Below are 14308 nucleotides of genomic sequence, written 5' to 3' on the forward strand. Positions count from 1 at the left end.
TGTGCGTGCACGTGTGTGTAAGGTAAATCTATAGCTTAGTCAAAACCCACTCAGGTTCAGTGATTAACTCACTTTGTTTGAGTTTCTTGGGAACTTCTGTCAAATGGTTWATCACACACAACAAAACAGAAGTCGCTATGACTTGAGTACGAGTTAGAAACAGGGTGCGTGTGTGAGAGCGAGTAAGAAACAAGCAAAAAACAGCATGTCTAAGGTAGAGCGAGAGAGTCTTTAATCCAGTGTGTACCTGCAAGCAAGGTGCTACAATAAACAGGCTACTGAGATCTCCCTCCCACAGGAACACAGGGCCAGTGTTGTAGGTTGTGGTGGTGATCGGATTCAGTCAGTCTGAACCAGTAGCTCTGTGTTTGTGTAGACTAGGGACTATTTTGGTTCAGACTACCACAAGGGACAGGCACTATCCCAGTCAGTCTAGAGGTATAAATACCCAAAATTAAATTAAACCAAAGATACCCATGAGCCAGAGGCCTTTTCGGGCAGGATGAGAGGTTGGGTTACTTTGCCCTCCCTGACTCTCAACCAGGACAGGTAATAGTCTAATAAATATTTAACATCCCCCTGGGCAATGTCCAGTTAGCACCACTTCCTGTTAGCTTAATTAGCATGCCAGATACTACTGTCAGAACGAGCTAATATTTGCCCAAGTCCTTAAAAGAGCCTTGGCCTTCAAATGTTAATCAGAAATACACTGCTACGGGCAACAAGAATTTAAGAGGATTGCATTGTTACATTAAGGCATGGCAACAATTAATGACGCAAAGAAAACAAGTTATTAGCAGGACCACTGATCACACTTAAAAACATGATACTTTTGACAATGGCATTTAAATACACCCGTACCACTTAAGCCTGCACGTGGGGTAGTACTGTATTTGAACACGGCCAAAATAAGATGGGGGGGGGCAGCCTATCCAGCTAAATATTCCACGCAAACACGTATGCATTCCATGAGTGTTTCCAGCTATATCATTCTTTGAAGAGCTCACAGGTTTGTGGTTGGTTCACCACAAGTCCTGCCTCCCATGCCAGGCCTATTAACACCTCTTAGATCAAGTAAACACCTGGCCCACAGCACAGGCCCTAGAGAGAGACCTAACATACAGCATGGACAGAGCATGGACAGAGCATGGACAGAGCATGGACAGAGCATGGACAGAAACTCAAAAGCCTCAACAGTTGCGAAATTCTAGTAACTGTGCCAAAATGTCCAGGTTTTCCAGAAATAGCAATTGAAGGATACCTGGATTTCCAGCTCATTCAAGGAATCTTTTTCACAGAGATGTCAGAAAACCACCCTAAGCATCAACATAGCTAATTTGTCAGACAACAGTTAGGGTTGATTTGAAACTGGGCAGTAGAGAGAAAATGTGAAGTCAACAGTGTTCTCTGAACACATGACCTTAAAAACATTCAGTTAGCCAACCTATCCCACTACGATGGGAGAGATGCTAGATAACCTAATGACGATGAAAGGCTTGGGGGAGAGGCTGCTGCTACTGTAGGTAGCATCAGCTAGTGCTAGTCCACAGTACCTGCACCAAAACACCAGTATTTTTAATTCTATAGCTTGTTCTCCATCTTTTTAAATAGTGAGCCAACATGTTTCCAGCACTTTAATTTCCCAGACTGATCTAAACAAATTTTCTGATGCTCTCTCATCTTTCTAAACATCACACCTAACATGAAACCTCTCAACTGTAGCAATATTGTACATAAACAAATCAAACTACAACAATGCTAGTCTGACATCACATGTAGTCCAATTACAGTAATTCAATTGTTAATCGGAGTAATTAATTGAACACCAGGTACTGTACAAGGCCATATTTTCACAGCTGCCAAGGTAGCCTCAGGTAGCAGCTAGAACAAGGACACAAACATTCCCCTTCAGCAGACAGCGGCTTGCATTTCTCATGTAACATTTATCTGATCTGGGGCCTTACACCACATCCAATTAATCTGGGGGAATTTAATTTACCTAGATTCAAATCAAGCATCCCATTTGCAAGTCAAATGCAATTCAAAACGCTAACAAAGAACAAAACAAAGATACTAGCCACAGAGAAGGGTGGAGGAGGATTAGACTAAATAAGTCAGAATGTCCTGTACCATTTTAATAAGGAGGTGTGGTAAACTATTCTGGTGAAACACAGCAAGTGTCCCAAATGGCACACTTCCCTATAGAGCACTACTTTTGACCAGGGCTCTATGGTAGAACAATCGTGTTCTTCATTGGGAATAGTGTCATCTGGGAAGCAGTCACGATTTGAACATTCACCTAGCCCAGGTCGGAGTAATTTGAACATTCTCTAACATTTTTAAATGGAACACCAAGTTACTGTTGACGTGTTCCATCCTAAGCAGAAACACCACAGAGAGTTTCAGCCCAGGTTTTCAGTAAACCACCCCACTCCCCCCAGTGACTGAAAGGGGGGAGTAAAAACCACCCCACTCCCCCCAGTGACTGAAAGGGGGGAGTAAAAACCACCCCACTCCCCCCAGTGACTGAAAGGGGAGTAAAAACCACCCCACTCCCCCCAGTGACTGAAAGGGGGGAGTAAAAACCACCCCACTCCCCCCAGTGACTGAAAGGGGGGAGTAAAAACGCACCCCACTCCCCCCAGTGAGTGAAAGGGGGAGTAAAAACCACCCACGCCCCCCAGTGACTGAAAGGGGGAGTGAAAAGGTGAAAGAGGCACAAGTAACACAGTTGTCAAAGTAGTCTGCAACATGTGAAGCGAGAGAACACTCTTCCCAGTCTCTCCCCCTCAGAGCATGCCAGATAATGTCATTGTGGAGGAAAATGGGTGTGGGGTGTGGGGGGCAGTCACCAGGCAGCTGCTCTAGGGCTGTTTAATGAGTCATAATCTCCTGTCACCAATCTAATCAAGTCCCATCCAGAAGGCCAGCATCCTGGGCCAAGCCACCTAACCAGCCTTGGCCAGACAAAGGTGGAAGGGAAGGCAGATCACCCAACACCTGTCCTGCAGACCTGGGTTAAAATACTGTTTKAAATCTTTCCAATGCTTTGAGTGTTTGCTTTACTGTCTGGAAGTGCCAGGTGGATTGTGTTTGCTCTTTTGGGACTTCTCCATTGGTTTGATTATGTAAGGCAAACTCAATCAAGCCCTGCTAAAAAAGTATTTGTAACAATTTCAAATAATATTTGGACCACCCCAGGAATGGAAGACCCAGAGTTACCTCTGCTGCAGAGGAAAAGTTCATTAGAGTGACCAGCCTCAGAAATTACAGCCCAGGTCCGCTGTCCTGTCCTACACAGGCTGAAAGAGTGTGTTGGGCCTTTAATAGGATTGGTGTGACTTCACATCCGAGTGGAAAAGCTCAACTGAAGTACACAATCTGTCTGATGCAGAGCAGAAGCATTTTGGATCTGCGTTTACAAAACGCAGCAAGATTAGAGGTCGACCGACTATGATTTTTCAACGCCGATACCGATTATTGGAGGACCAAAAAAAGCCGATAGCGATTAAAATCGGCCGATTTTTATATTATATATATAATGACAATTACAACAATACTCAATGAACACTTATTTGAACGAAATATAATCAATAAAATCAATTTAGTCTCAAATAAATAATGTTAATGTTCAATTTGGTTTAAATAATGCAAAAAAGTGTTGGAGAAGAAAGTAGAAGTGCAATATGTGCCATGTAAAAAAGCTAATGTTTAAGTTCCTTGCTCAGAACATATGAAAGCTGGTGGTTCCTTTTAACATGAGTCTTCAATATTCCCAAGTAAGAAGTTTTAGGTTGTAGTTATTATAGGACTATTTATCTCTATACCATTTGTATTTCATATACCTTTACCTATTGGATGTTCTAATAGGTACTTTAGTATTGCCAGCCTAATCTCGGGAGTTGATAGGCTTGAAGTCATAAACAGCGCAATGCTTCATGCATTGCGAAGAGCTGCTGGCAAACGCAATAAAGTGCTGTTTGAATGAATGCTTACGAGCCTGCTGCTGCCTACCACRGCTCAGTCAGACTGCTCTATCAAATCAWAGACTTAATTATAATAACACACAGAAATATGAGCCTAGGTCATTAATATGGTCAAATCCAGAAACTATAATTGTGTGTGAAATATGGAACTGTTCCGTATTTTATCTAACAGATGGCATCCCTAAGTCTAAATATTGCTGTTACACTGCACAACCTTCACTGTTATGTCATAATTACGTAAAATTCTGGCAAATTAGTTCGCAACGAGCCAGGCGGCCCAAACTGTTGCATATACCCTGACTCTGCGTGCAATGAACGCAAGAGAAGTGACACAATTCCCCTAGTTTAATATTGCTTGCTAACCTGGATTTCTTTTAACTAAATATGCAGGTTTTAAAAAATATACTTCTGTGTATTGATTTTAAGAAAGGCATTGATGTTTATGGTTAGGTACACATTGGTGCAACGACAGTGCTTTTTTCGCAAAGGCGCTTGTTAAATCACCCGTTTGGTGAAGTAGGCTATGATTCAATGATAAATTAAGGCACCACATCGATTATATGCAACGCAGGACAAGCTAGTAATATCGTCAACCATGTGTAGTTAACTAGTGATTATGTTAAAATGGATTGTTTTTTTATAAGATACGTTTAATGCTAGCTAGCACCTTACCWTGGCTCCTTGCTGCACTAGCATAACGGGTAGTCAGCCTGCCACGCAGTCTCCTCGTGGAGTGCAATGTAATTGGCCATGATCGGTGTCCAAAAATGCCGATTACTGATTGTTATGAAAACTTGAAATTGGCCCTAATTAAAATCGGCCATTCCCGATTAATCGGTCGACCTCTAAGCAAGATATCTGCGTTATTTTCTTGTGTGAAAAACGCTGAATTCTGTGTTAACACGACCCACTGTTTCCATCTACATAGGCCAGCACCCGTGTCTCACCAAGCAATAGCCCCGGTGGGCCTGCTCTAACCTGGAGCCAAGGCAAGGCCGTGGGTACATTTACATAACGGCCAACTTCAACACCATGTGACAAAGCAACAGTCCTGATTGATGCACATATTGTTGATTCTGCTAACCACAAGTCTTCAGTGTCACACTCCTGATGGAAGCACAATAACATTAGAAGCCTAATGGTGGGGGTAAGTCTCAGTGGAAACGCAACATTGGAACAAGTTGTCATAACCACATTAGACCAAAGGATTTAATATTAACATGGAGGGAGACATAAAATAAACAAAGCTATTCCTCTAGGAACACATTCATGGGCACATGTGCAACATCGTTGCCAAGACAAACCTGTGGAGTATTTTTTTTTGTACCTTTATTTTCCTAGGCAAGTCAGTTAAGAACAAATTATTTTTTACAATGACGGCCTACCCCGGCCAAACTCGGATGACGCTGGGCCAATTGTGTGCCGCCCTATGGGWCTCCCGATCATGGCCAGTTATGATACAGCCTGGAATCGAACTAGGGTCTGTAGTGACACCTCTAGCACTGAGATGCAGTGCCCTGATTGCTGCGCCACTCAGGAGCCCAGCTTGAAAAATAAACAAAATGTGACAACGTAATGCTGTGTGTTTCTAACATTAGGACTGTTTTTCTCAAGAAATTCATCCGCTTCATGTTTTGTTTCCTTGCCACGACACCACAGAGTATCACAATACTGGTATTGTGACAACCCTAAATTAGGTTCCCACCACCAAGATTCACCATAACTACAGTACCAGTCAAAGGTTGACACACCTACTCATTTCAGAGTTTCTTTAGTTGTACAATATTCTACATTGTAGTTTAATAGTGAAGACATCAAAAGTATTAAATAACACATAGAAGCATGTAGTAACCCAAAGTGTTAAATCAAAATAGTTTATATTTGAGATTCTTCAAAGTAGCAACAATTTGCCTTGATGACAGCTTTGCACACTCTTGGCATTCTCTCAACCAGCTTCATGAGGTAGTCACCTGTAATGCATTTCAATTAACAGGTGTGCCTTGTTAAAAGTTAATTTGTGGAATTTCTTTCCTTCTTAAGCAAATCAGTTGTGTTGTGACAAGGTAGGGTTGGTATACAGAAAATGGCCCTATTAGGTAAAATACAAAGTCATATTATCATTTGATTTATGGAAAGAACAGCTCAAATAAAGAAATGACAGTCCATTATTAAAACCTCATTTGGACGCCTTTCCTTCCAGTTCTCTGCTGCCTGCGACTGGAACGAATTGCAAAAATCTCTGAAGTTGGAGACTTTTATCTCCCTCAACAACTTTAAAAATCTGCTATCCGAGCAGCTAACCGATCGCTGCAGCTGTACATAGTCCATCTGTAAACTACCCACCCAATTTACCTACCTCACCCCCCATACTGCTTTTATTTATTTACTTTTCTGCTCTTTTGCACACCAGTATCTCTTCCTCTTATACACATCTAGATGTGTATAAGAGACAGGTTATTGACTTGTTTATTGTTTACTCCATGTGTAACTCTGTGTTGTCTGTTCACACTGCTATGCTTTATCTTGGCCAGGTCGCAGTTGCAAATGAGAACTTGTTCTCAACTAGCCTACCTGGTTAAATAAAGGTGAAATAAAAATTAAAAAATTAAAAAATTAAGACATGAAGATCAGTCAATCCAGAACTTTGACAGTTGCTTCAAGTGCAGGTGCAAAAACCCATCAAGTGATATGATTAAACTAGCTCTCATGAGGACCGKCACAGGAATGGAAGACCCAGAGTTACCTKTGCTGCATAGGTAAAGTTCATTAGAGTGACCAGCCTCAGAAATTGCAGCCCAAATAAATGCTTCAGAGTTCAAGTAACAGACACATCTCAACATCAACTGTTCAGAGGAGACTGCGTGAAATCAGGCCTTCATGGTCGAATTGCTGCAAAGAAACCACCACTAAAGAAGGCCAATAAGAAGAGACTTGCTTGGGCCAAGAAACACGAGCAATGGACATGATTAGACCGGTGGAAATCTGTCCTTTGGTCTGATGAGTCCAAATTTGAGATTTTTGGTTCCAACCGCCGTATCTTTGTGAGACACAGAGTAGGTGCACAGATGATCTTCGCATGTGTGGTTCCCAAGGTGAAGCATGGAGGTGGTGGTGCTTTGCTGGTGACACTGCGACTTATTCAGAATTCAAGGCACACTTAACCAGCATGGCTACCACAGCATTCTGCAGTGATACACCATCCCACCTGGGTTGTGCTTAGTGGGACTAAAAACTGTGTTTTTCAACAGGACAATGACACAACACACATCCAGGCTGTGTAAGAGCTATTTGACCAAGGAGAGTGATGGAGAGCTGCATCAGATGACCTGGCCTCCACAATCACCCCACCTCAACCCAATTGTGGTGGTTTGGGTTGGACTGCAGAGTCAAGGGAAAGCAGCCAACATGTGCTCAGCATGTGGGAACTCCTTCAAGACTGTTGGAAAACCATTCCAGGTGAAGCTGGTTGAGAGAATGCCAAGTGTGCAAAGCTGTCATCAAGGCAAAGGGTGGCTACTTTAAAATATATTTTGATTTTTTTTACACTTTTGTATAATACATGATTCCATGTGTTATTTCATAGTTTTGATGTCTTCACTATTATTCTACAAATAAAGAAAAACCCTTGAATAGGTGTCCCCTTGAATAGGTGAGTAGGTGTCCCCAAACCTTTGACTGGTACTGTATATTACGCATGAAAATCCTATAAGACCAATCACCTTGAGAAAGCAGCCTTGAGCTAACTCTAATCAAGTCATTCATCCATGGCCAGGCAAAGCATTAGCGGTTGGCCTAGCCCACGCAATCACAACCTGAGGACCGAAGACTCCAGACTCACAGAACAAGGAATACCTGTTGCCATAACGACGGGCGGGTATCTCCAGGGAGGTGACAGACAGGAGTTCCAACAGGGCCAGCTCCTGTACCTCAAGAAGAGATCAGAGGAGCAGCAGTGATCCTTTTAAATATTTACACGTGACACGCAGGAGGCGTAGCGCCAGAAGGTGCAGGGATAGAGGAGAGAGGCTCATTGTGGGTAGAAGTTGCTTTTACGCACAGATCTAAAACTTAGCATACAGTCCCGTGGGAGTACTTGCACATCAAGCTGCCTCTCGCTTGAGAAACAGGAGATAGGCTCCTGCCCTATGGGCAATTCTGGCTTGGACAAGGCTTACTTAAAAGATCTAGGATTAGCTTAGCTTCCAGACCCCAACGTGGTTTTTTAAGGTGGTAAAAAGGAAGAAACGGACCTTAGATCAGTTTCCTGGAGATTACTTTCATCATCCTACTACTCCGACGGGCTCCAGGTCTGCTCCTCAGTGAGTCAGTGCACATGGTCTGTGGCCAGAGGCTGTGAGGAGCCACACAACTCATGCTTTTTAATAAGCTGGTTGAATACAAGAGAATGGAAGCAAAAGCCACGTCTAAGCAACCCGGCTTGTTCTAAAACACAGTCACTGCATTTTATCACCACAGGTTCTAGACCAGTGTCCACAAAATGTGTCAACACCATTGCCAGACAGCACACAATAGACTACCTATTGAGTGGTATGATGTTTTTAACCAGATTCTGTCTAACTGGGGAGATGATTGCTGTAAACACTATCACAATAGAAGATCCTGTATTCCTATACAAGCAGGTAGGAGCAGCATCCAGAAGAGGTGTCAGTGCTGGCTAGCCCTCCATGCCCTCTTTATAACAGCGGTTATAAACAACAAACAGTGCCAATAACAGAGGAATAATACCCAGTGTCAAAGGGGTGTAGGGAAACAGTAACTACTGATACAGGGTCAGATATGTAGATATTGCTAATGTCTCTAATTAATAGTTATGATTAGTATGTCATAGGGTAGAGAGCAATGGCTTTCAAGGGGCAGTGAGTGCACAGCATCCTCTCCTCCCCCCAACACACACCAAACCAGAGGTTAGTGATCTCTCTCCATCACTCCAGTCAGAGCGCCAGGGGTATGAAGACATTTAAATAATCTTTTACACCAGTTAGACTAGAACACATTACAAGCTCATCAACCACACCTTTCAACAGACACAGGCACCCAGTGGTCAAACCGGGCCTGACGCCAGCTACACAGACAGCTCCTGGCCCCCCCAGTGACCCTTGCCTAGCCTCATGTTACTGTACTAGTCTCAGGTTTCTCAGTTACGGTAACCAAGGCTGACGACTTCCCCTGTTGTCACGCTCGTCTTTCTTTATGCAGATAATATAGAGGACCCATCTTCTGAGTGTGAAATGTCACACCAGCTAGTGAACCGCCGAATGTGCCACCCAACCGCTTTTCCCATACAAAAGACACACTCACTTTGACAATAAAAGATGCAATTCTGGCTATAACTGTACGGTCAAGTAGTAATGTACAGAAAATGACAATAAACGACAGCAATGTCTAGTACCATCCAGCATTGAGAAGACTTGACTATCTGTGTTCAAAGCAGACAATTCAGTCGCAGTTTGTGTAAACAAAGATTTTGGGCAGGTGAGATGATCCTAGAGTGGTGGCTCTCAAAAGGGTGTCAATATGTTTGTACAATGTAGGGAATAGGCCAGGATGCCTTTGATTTGGGATTTTTTATTTAACCTTTATTTGAGCAGGAAGTCATGCTGAGACCACAGTCTCTTTTGCATGGATGCACTGAGGCCAACCTCTATCCAAAGCACATACAGCAGAGGACATATTACAGACACGGAGTTGGCTGTGATACCAGCATGGAATCTGGTGAATGAGGGCCTCCCTGCCTGGCTGTCATAGGCTAGGAGTGATCCTTGGCTTCAGGCTGTAAACATGGGGGCTGGCTGAGCAGGGTTATTTCCAGAGCAGGCACCTGGCTCCAGGCTCAAACCTCAATTAACTTTATTATAAAGCAGATCAGTGTTAACAGTGATCTACTTTCAACACGAAACATGCTTGAAGGAATAAAGAAGCTAACAATGACCTACAGGAAACAGTCAGTCAATTTATATTGTTTCTGATATATTTGATTCTAAGGCCTATTTTGATAATTAGTCAAAGCAATGTTCAGTAAAAAAAACGAAGCAGCTCTTGTACCCAGTGATATCTCAGAGAGATCTATACATATGGTTGCTTTACACTTGACAAGTTCATGGCTAAATGGGTTACCTTGTTATGACTCATAAGCAGGAATGAGTAAGCTTACCTGTTACGCTAGTTACTCTTTGACTGATCCGCCCACATTGAGTGAGTGTGAGTTAGCTGCCATGGGCCATTCACCTTTCCAAGGTCATGTATAGCTTGGATACAACTTTTGTCAAATTGATGTCATGGTTTTGTTTGTTTTTTTGCTAACCCTTTTCCTAAGATTACCCTAATTATCCTAATCTGCTGCTTAAGTTCTCCTAAACCTGCTACCAAAAGTAAACTTTGATAATGTATGTATCCCTTCTAGACAAAACACATTTCCACCCCACAAAAAAATGGTAGCTAGTAGTAGTCAGTCACTCGTCAAATAGACCGACCAAAACACCCTGACAAAGAAGAGACTGGGGCATGAATGGCTGATGTGATGATAGATAGATAGTCATATATGTTCAAGTCAACTTCCTCCCTAAATGCATTTCCTCAAATTCACTAGTCTCTGACTTGTTGATTGAGTGTTTCAGAAACCAAAGAGTAAAACATAAATTGCTTTGGCGTGAGTGGAAACTAGCTAGCAAGACATGACCCTCTCTTCCGAGAAGAACCGTGCACTCAAGACCAATGTGATGCGTGCACCCTGGACCAATACAACCATGCCTCAAAAGGTATCAGTTATTCGATTTAGCCACCCTGGTTATCAAATTCGACAGCTTTTACAGTTTACGTTCGCATCCAATCTCGATTCCACATGACATCGATGCCGTTCGCTCGGCTGGGTGTGTGAGGCCTTGGCAACAGGAGACATGTCTATTTGGGTAACGTTATCTTGTTACATCAATGTCTGTAGCTAACGGTTGGACCGAACCAAACGCTGGACATCCAATCCAGACACCAACGTTTACAGTACAACACTGCGTAGCCAGGCTAACCTTAGTTAGATACATGAGAACAGGAACAAGTGCAGGTAGAAGCCAGGTTCAATTTACAATACAGCGAGCTAGCAATTAGCAAGCAGGTAAATTGTGTTGGCTAACAAGCTTTCTTGGTCGGCTAATTCATATCGAAGACGAAATAGCACATTGACACCGAGAAACGGATCCGCATGTCTTGTAAAATAGGCCGCTGTGTTTAACCTTAGCCAACGTTAACTAGCCCCGTTCTCCATCAAGCTAACGTTATATGCATCTACCCTGCTAACGTTATACTAACTTTAACTAGCCGGCTGCAAGCAAGGCAGTTCAGAAAATAAAATGGTTCACACTGGGCTGTATTGTGGGTCAAACGAGTAAATATTAGCTGMCTAGATTGGAGAAAAATGTGTTAGCTATTGTTAGTGTCACTAACGTTTAACGTAATCAAACGCGAACATAAAGCTATCAGAGTATAAACACCTTTTTATCGATGGCCTTTTGTCGATGACTAACTTGGCTTAGCTAGATGAAATAACATCACAAAACTGCGTTATAGTAACATAAAAGGCACTGTACTGTATTGCTCGTTCGTTAGCGTGGTTAGCTTGCTTGTTCCCTTACTTTACCTAGCTGTAACATTACGCAGGAAACGGACAGCTGGCTGGCTAACGAGGTTAGTAACATGTTCTCGATGAAATTACTAGTTAAGTTAGTAGTTCCCTATACATTATTTGTTTAACTTGACAGACCTTGGCCAACATTATTTGTAGATGTCATTCTCCAACTCTGCAGTTTCGCCGAATGTTATTTAGCTAGTTAGGAGCTTAGCCAATGGCTGCCATATCCCCGTGTTAGCAGGCTAATGCTAGCTACTTTCTTCCCAAGAAGATTGACCCGCGAACTGTCCAGAAATATGTTTTTGACATAATGTATAACAATACGAACAAGTCGTTATAAAATATGTTTTTACTTACAAAGAGCAGGTTGAACATTGAAATCCCGTGACTATASCGGAGAATGTGGATGGAGGGCAGTAACTGCTGTCAGATCTCTTTCTTGTTCCTCTTCAAAAGTGGCGTTCTCTCAGAACTGTTGGGAGGAGTTTCAAGGTGGTGGTCTCGTTAGCGTCACTGCCACGCAAGAAGACCAGTGATGACAGCTGAGCTTTACCGAGTGGTGATTTTGAAATAACTTAGAACAACAATAACGTATAAAATGTGCTATTTTTGCATGTATTAAATTGGAGTCCTCGAGAGGTATAATGTTTATTTCAGGTTGTGCAGTAGACAGTCGGCTTAAATTTGTAAGTGGATGGTTTGGTTATCCTCTCATCATCACTAACCACGAAGTGATGAGCAATACGACTCACGAGGTGATGAGTCATTTTGGTCCACCTAGTTGAATGACCGACCCCCAGCCAGGTCCCCCGTGATACAAGTCTGTATTCTACGTCCATCCATGTTATGATATAACAAACATTAAAGGGATGAGGTAAATCGCTTGTTTTGTGTGATTGGCTATATAAAATGATCTGACACAGACATGTGTGCCCATATAGCTTACTGACCTCACCCATTAAAAATATACCGTCATGTTAGGAATAGAGAACATATAATAGTAACTGTGTAATAATTTAAATATCCTCTCTTTTGGTCCATTTTACTTTCTCATAGTGGGACATACACACCCCTAGTGGTTGATTGAACTGTCCCTTTATTATGGGGATTCTTATGAGAAACTAACATCACATTGAACAGGACATTGTTCATGTCATTAAACTATGTAGGCCTGCTTGTAACTCCACGGAGTTGAGCGCCATCTAGAGTTTTTGAAATGAACCTCCAACTCTTTCGAGTGGCTATGCGGTCTATAATTAGACAATGTACATTCTTAAACCCCTACCGTGTAGGCCTACCTAAGTTTGTCGACTGTTGTTGCATGCCTTTCTTTTTTTTGGTGAAATCCATACTTTTTAATGAGTATTTGGAGACGTATGCCTACGTAATCGGATATTCAATTAGCACATGCACATTCGCACCAGTCTCAACGTCAACAGTGAAAAGGCGACTGCGGGAAGCTGGCCTTGTAGGCAGAGTTCCTGTGTCTGTGTTCTTTTGCCCACCTTAATCTTTTATTTTTATTCGCCAGTCTGAGATTTTTCTTTGCAACTCTGCCTAGAAGGCCAGCATCCCGGAGTCGCCTCTTCACTGTTGATGTTGAGACTGGTGTTTTGCGGGTACTATTTAATGAAGCTGCCAGTTGAGGACTTGTGAGGCGTCTGTTTTTCAAACTAGACACTCTAATGTACTTGTCCTCTTGCTCAGTTGTGCACTGGGCCTCCCACTCTTCTTTCTATTCTGGTTAGAGCCAGTTTGCGCTGTTCTGTGAAGGGAGTAGTACACAGCGTTGTACAAGATCTTCAGTTTCTTGGCAATTTCTCACATGGAAAAGCCTTTATTTCTCAGAACAAGAATAGCCTGATGAGTTTCAGAATAAAGTTKATTGTTTCTAGCCATTTTGAGCCTGTAATCAAACCCACAAATGCTGATGCCCCAGATACTCAATTAGTCTAAAGAAGGCCAGCTTTATTGCTTCTTTAGTCAGTCCAACAGTTTTCAGCTGTGCTAACGTAATTGCAAAAGGGTTTTCTAATGATCAATTAGCCTTTTCAAATGATAAACTTGGATTAGCTAACACAATGTGCAATTGGAACACAGGAGTGATGGTTACTGATAATGGGCCTCTGTAGATATTCCATAAAAAATCAGCTGTTTCCAGCTGCAATAGTCATTTACAACATTAACAATGTCTACACTGTATTTCTGATAAATTTTATGTCATTTTAATGGACAAAAAATTTGCTTTTCTTTCCAAAACAAGGACATTTCTYAATGACCCTAAACTTTTGAACGGTAGTATAGGTAGAGAACATTAACAGGACAAGGCAATGTCAATAACTACATTTTGACAAAAATGCAGATAGAGAGCTTGAGACTATAAGATTCTATGTCAGCAACAGAACAAACTCAAAAAGTAAAGACTAGATAGATTGTTTGGACAGCATAATTAACTAGCTAACCAGCTATCTAGCTGATTTACATAATCTACATTCGCTATAATCAGCTGATAGCCCACCCAACTTTGGTCAACCTGATGTGTCTGTGAACAGTAGTAGCTCTTGCTTCCCATGCGTGATGGATGTGTGTGTGTGTTTTTGTAGAAAACAAAGGCCTATGCTAATAAAGGGCTATGGGTAGGTGGAGCCCCAGCATATGCATTTAGCAGACAGTCTTTATTATC

The sequence above is a fragment of the Salvelinus sp. IW2-2015 genome, unplaced genomic scaffold, assembly GCF_002910315.2.
Source record: "Salvelinus sp. IW2-2015 unplaced genomic scaffold, ASM291031v2 Un_scaffold135, whole genome shotgun sequence".
In the NCBI taxonomy this organism is placed as follows: Eukaryota; Metazoa; Chordata; class Actinopteri; order Salmoniformes; family Salmonidae; genus Salvelinus; species Salvelinus sp. IW2-2015.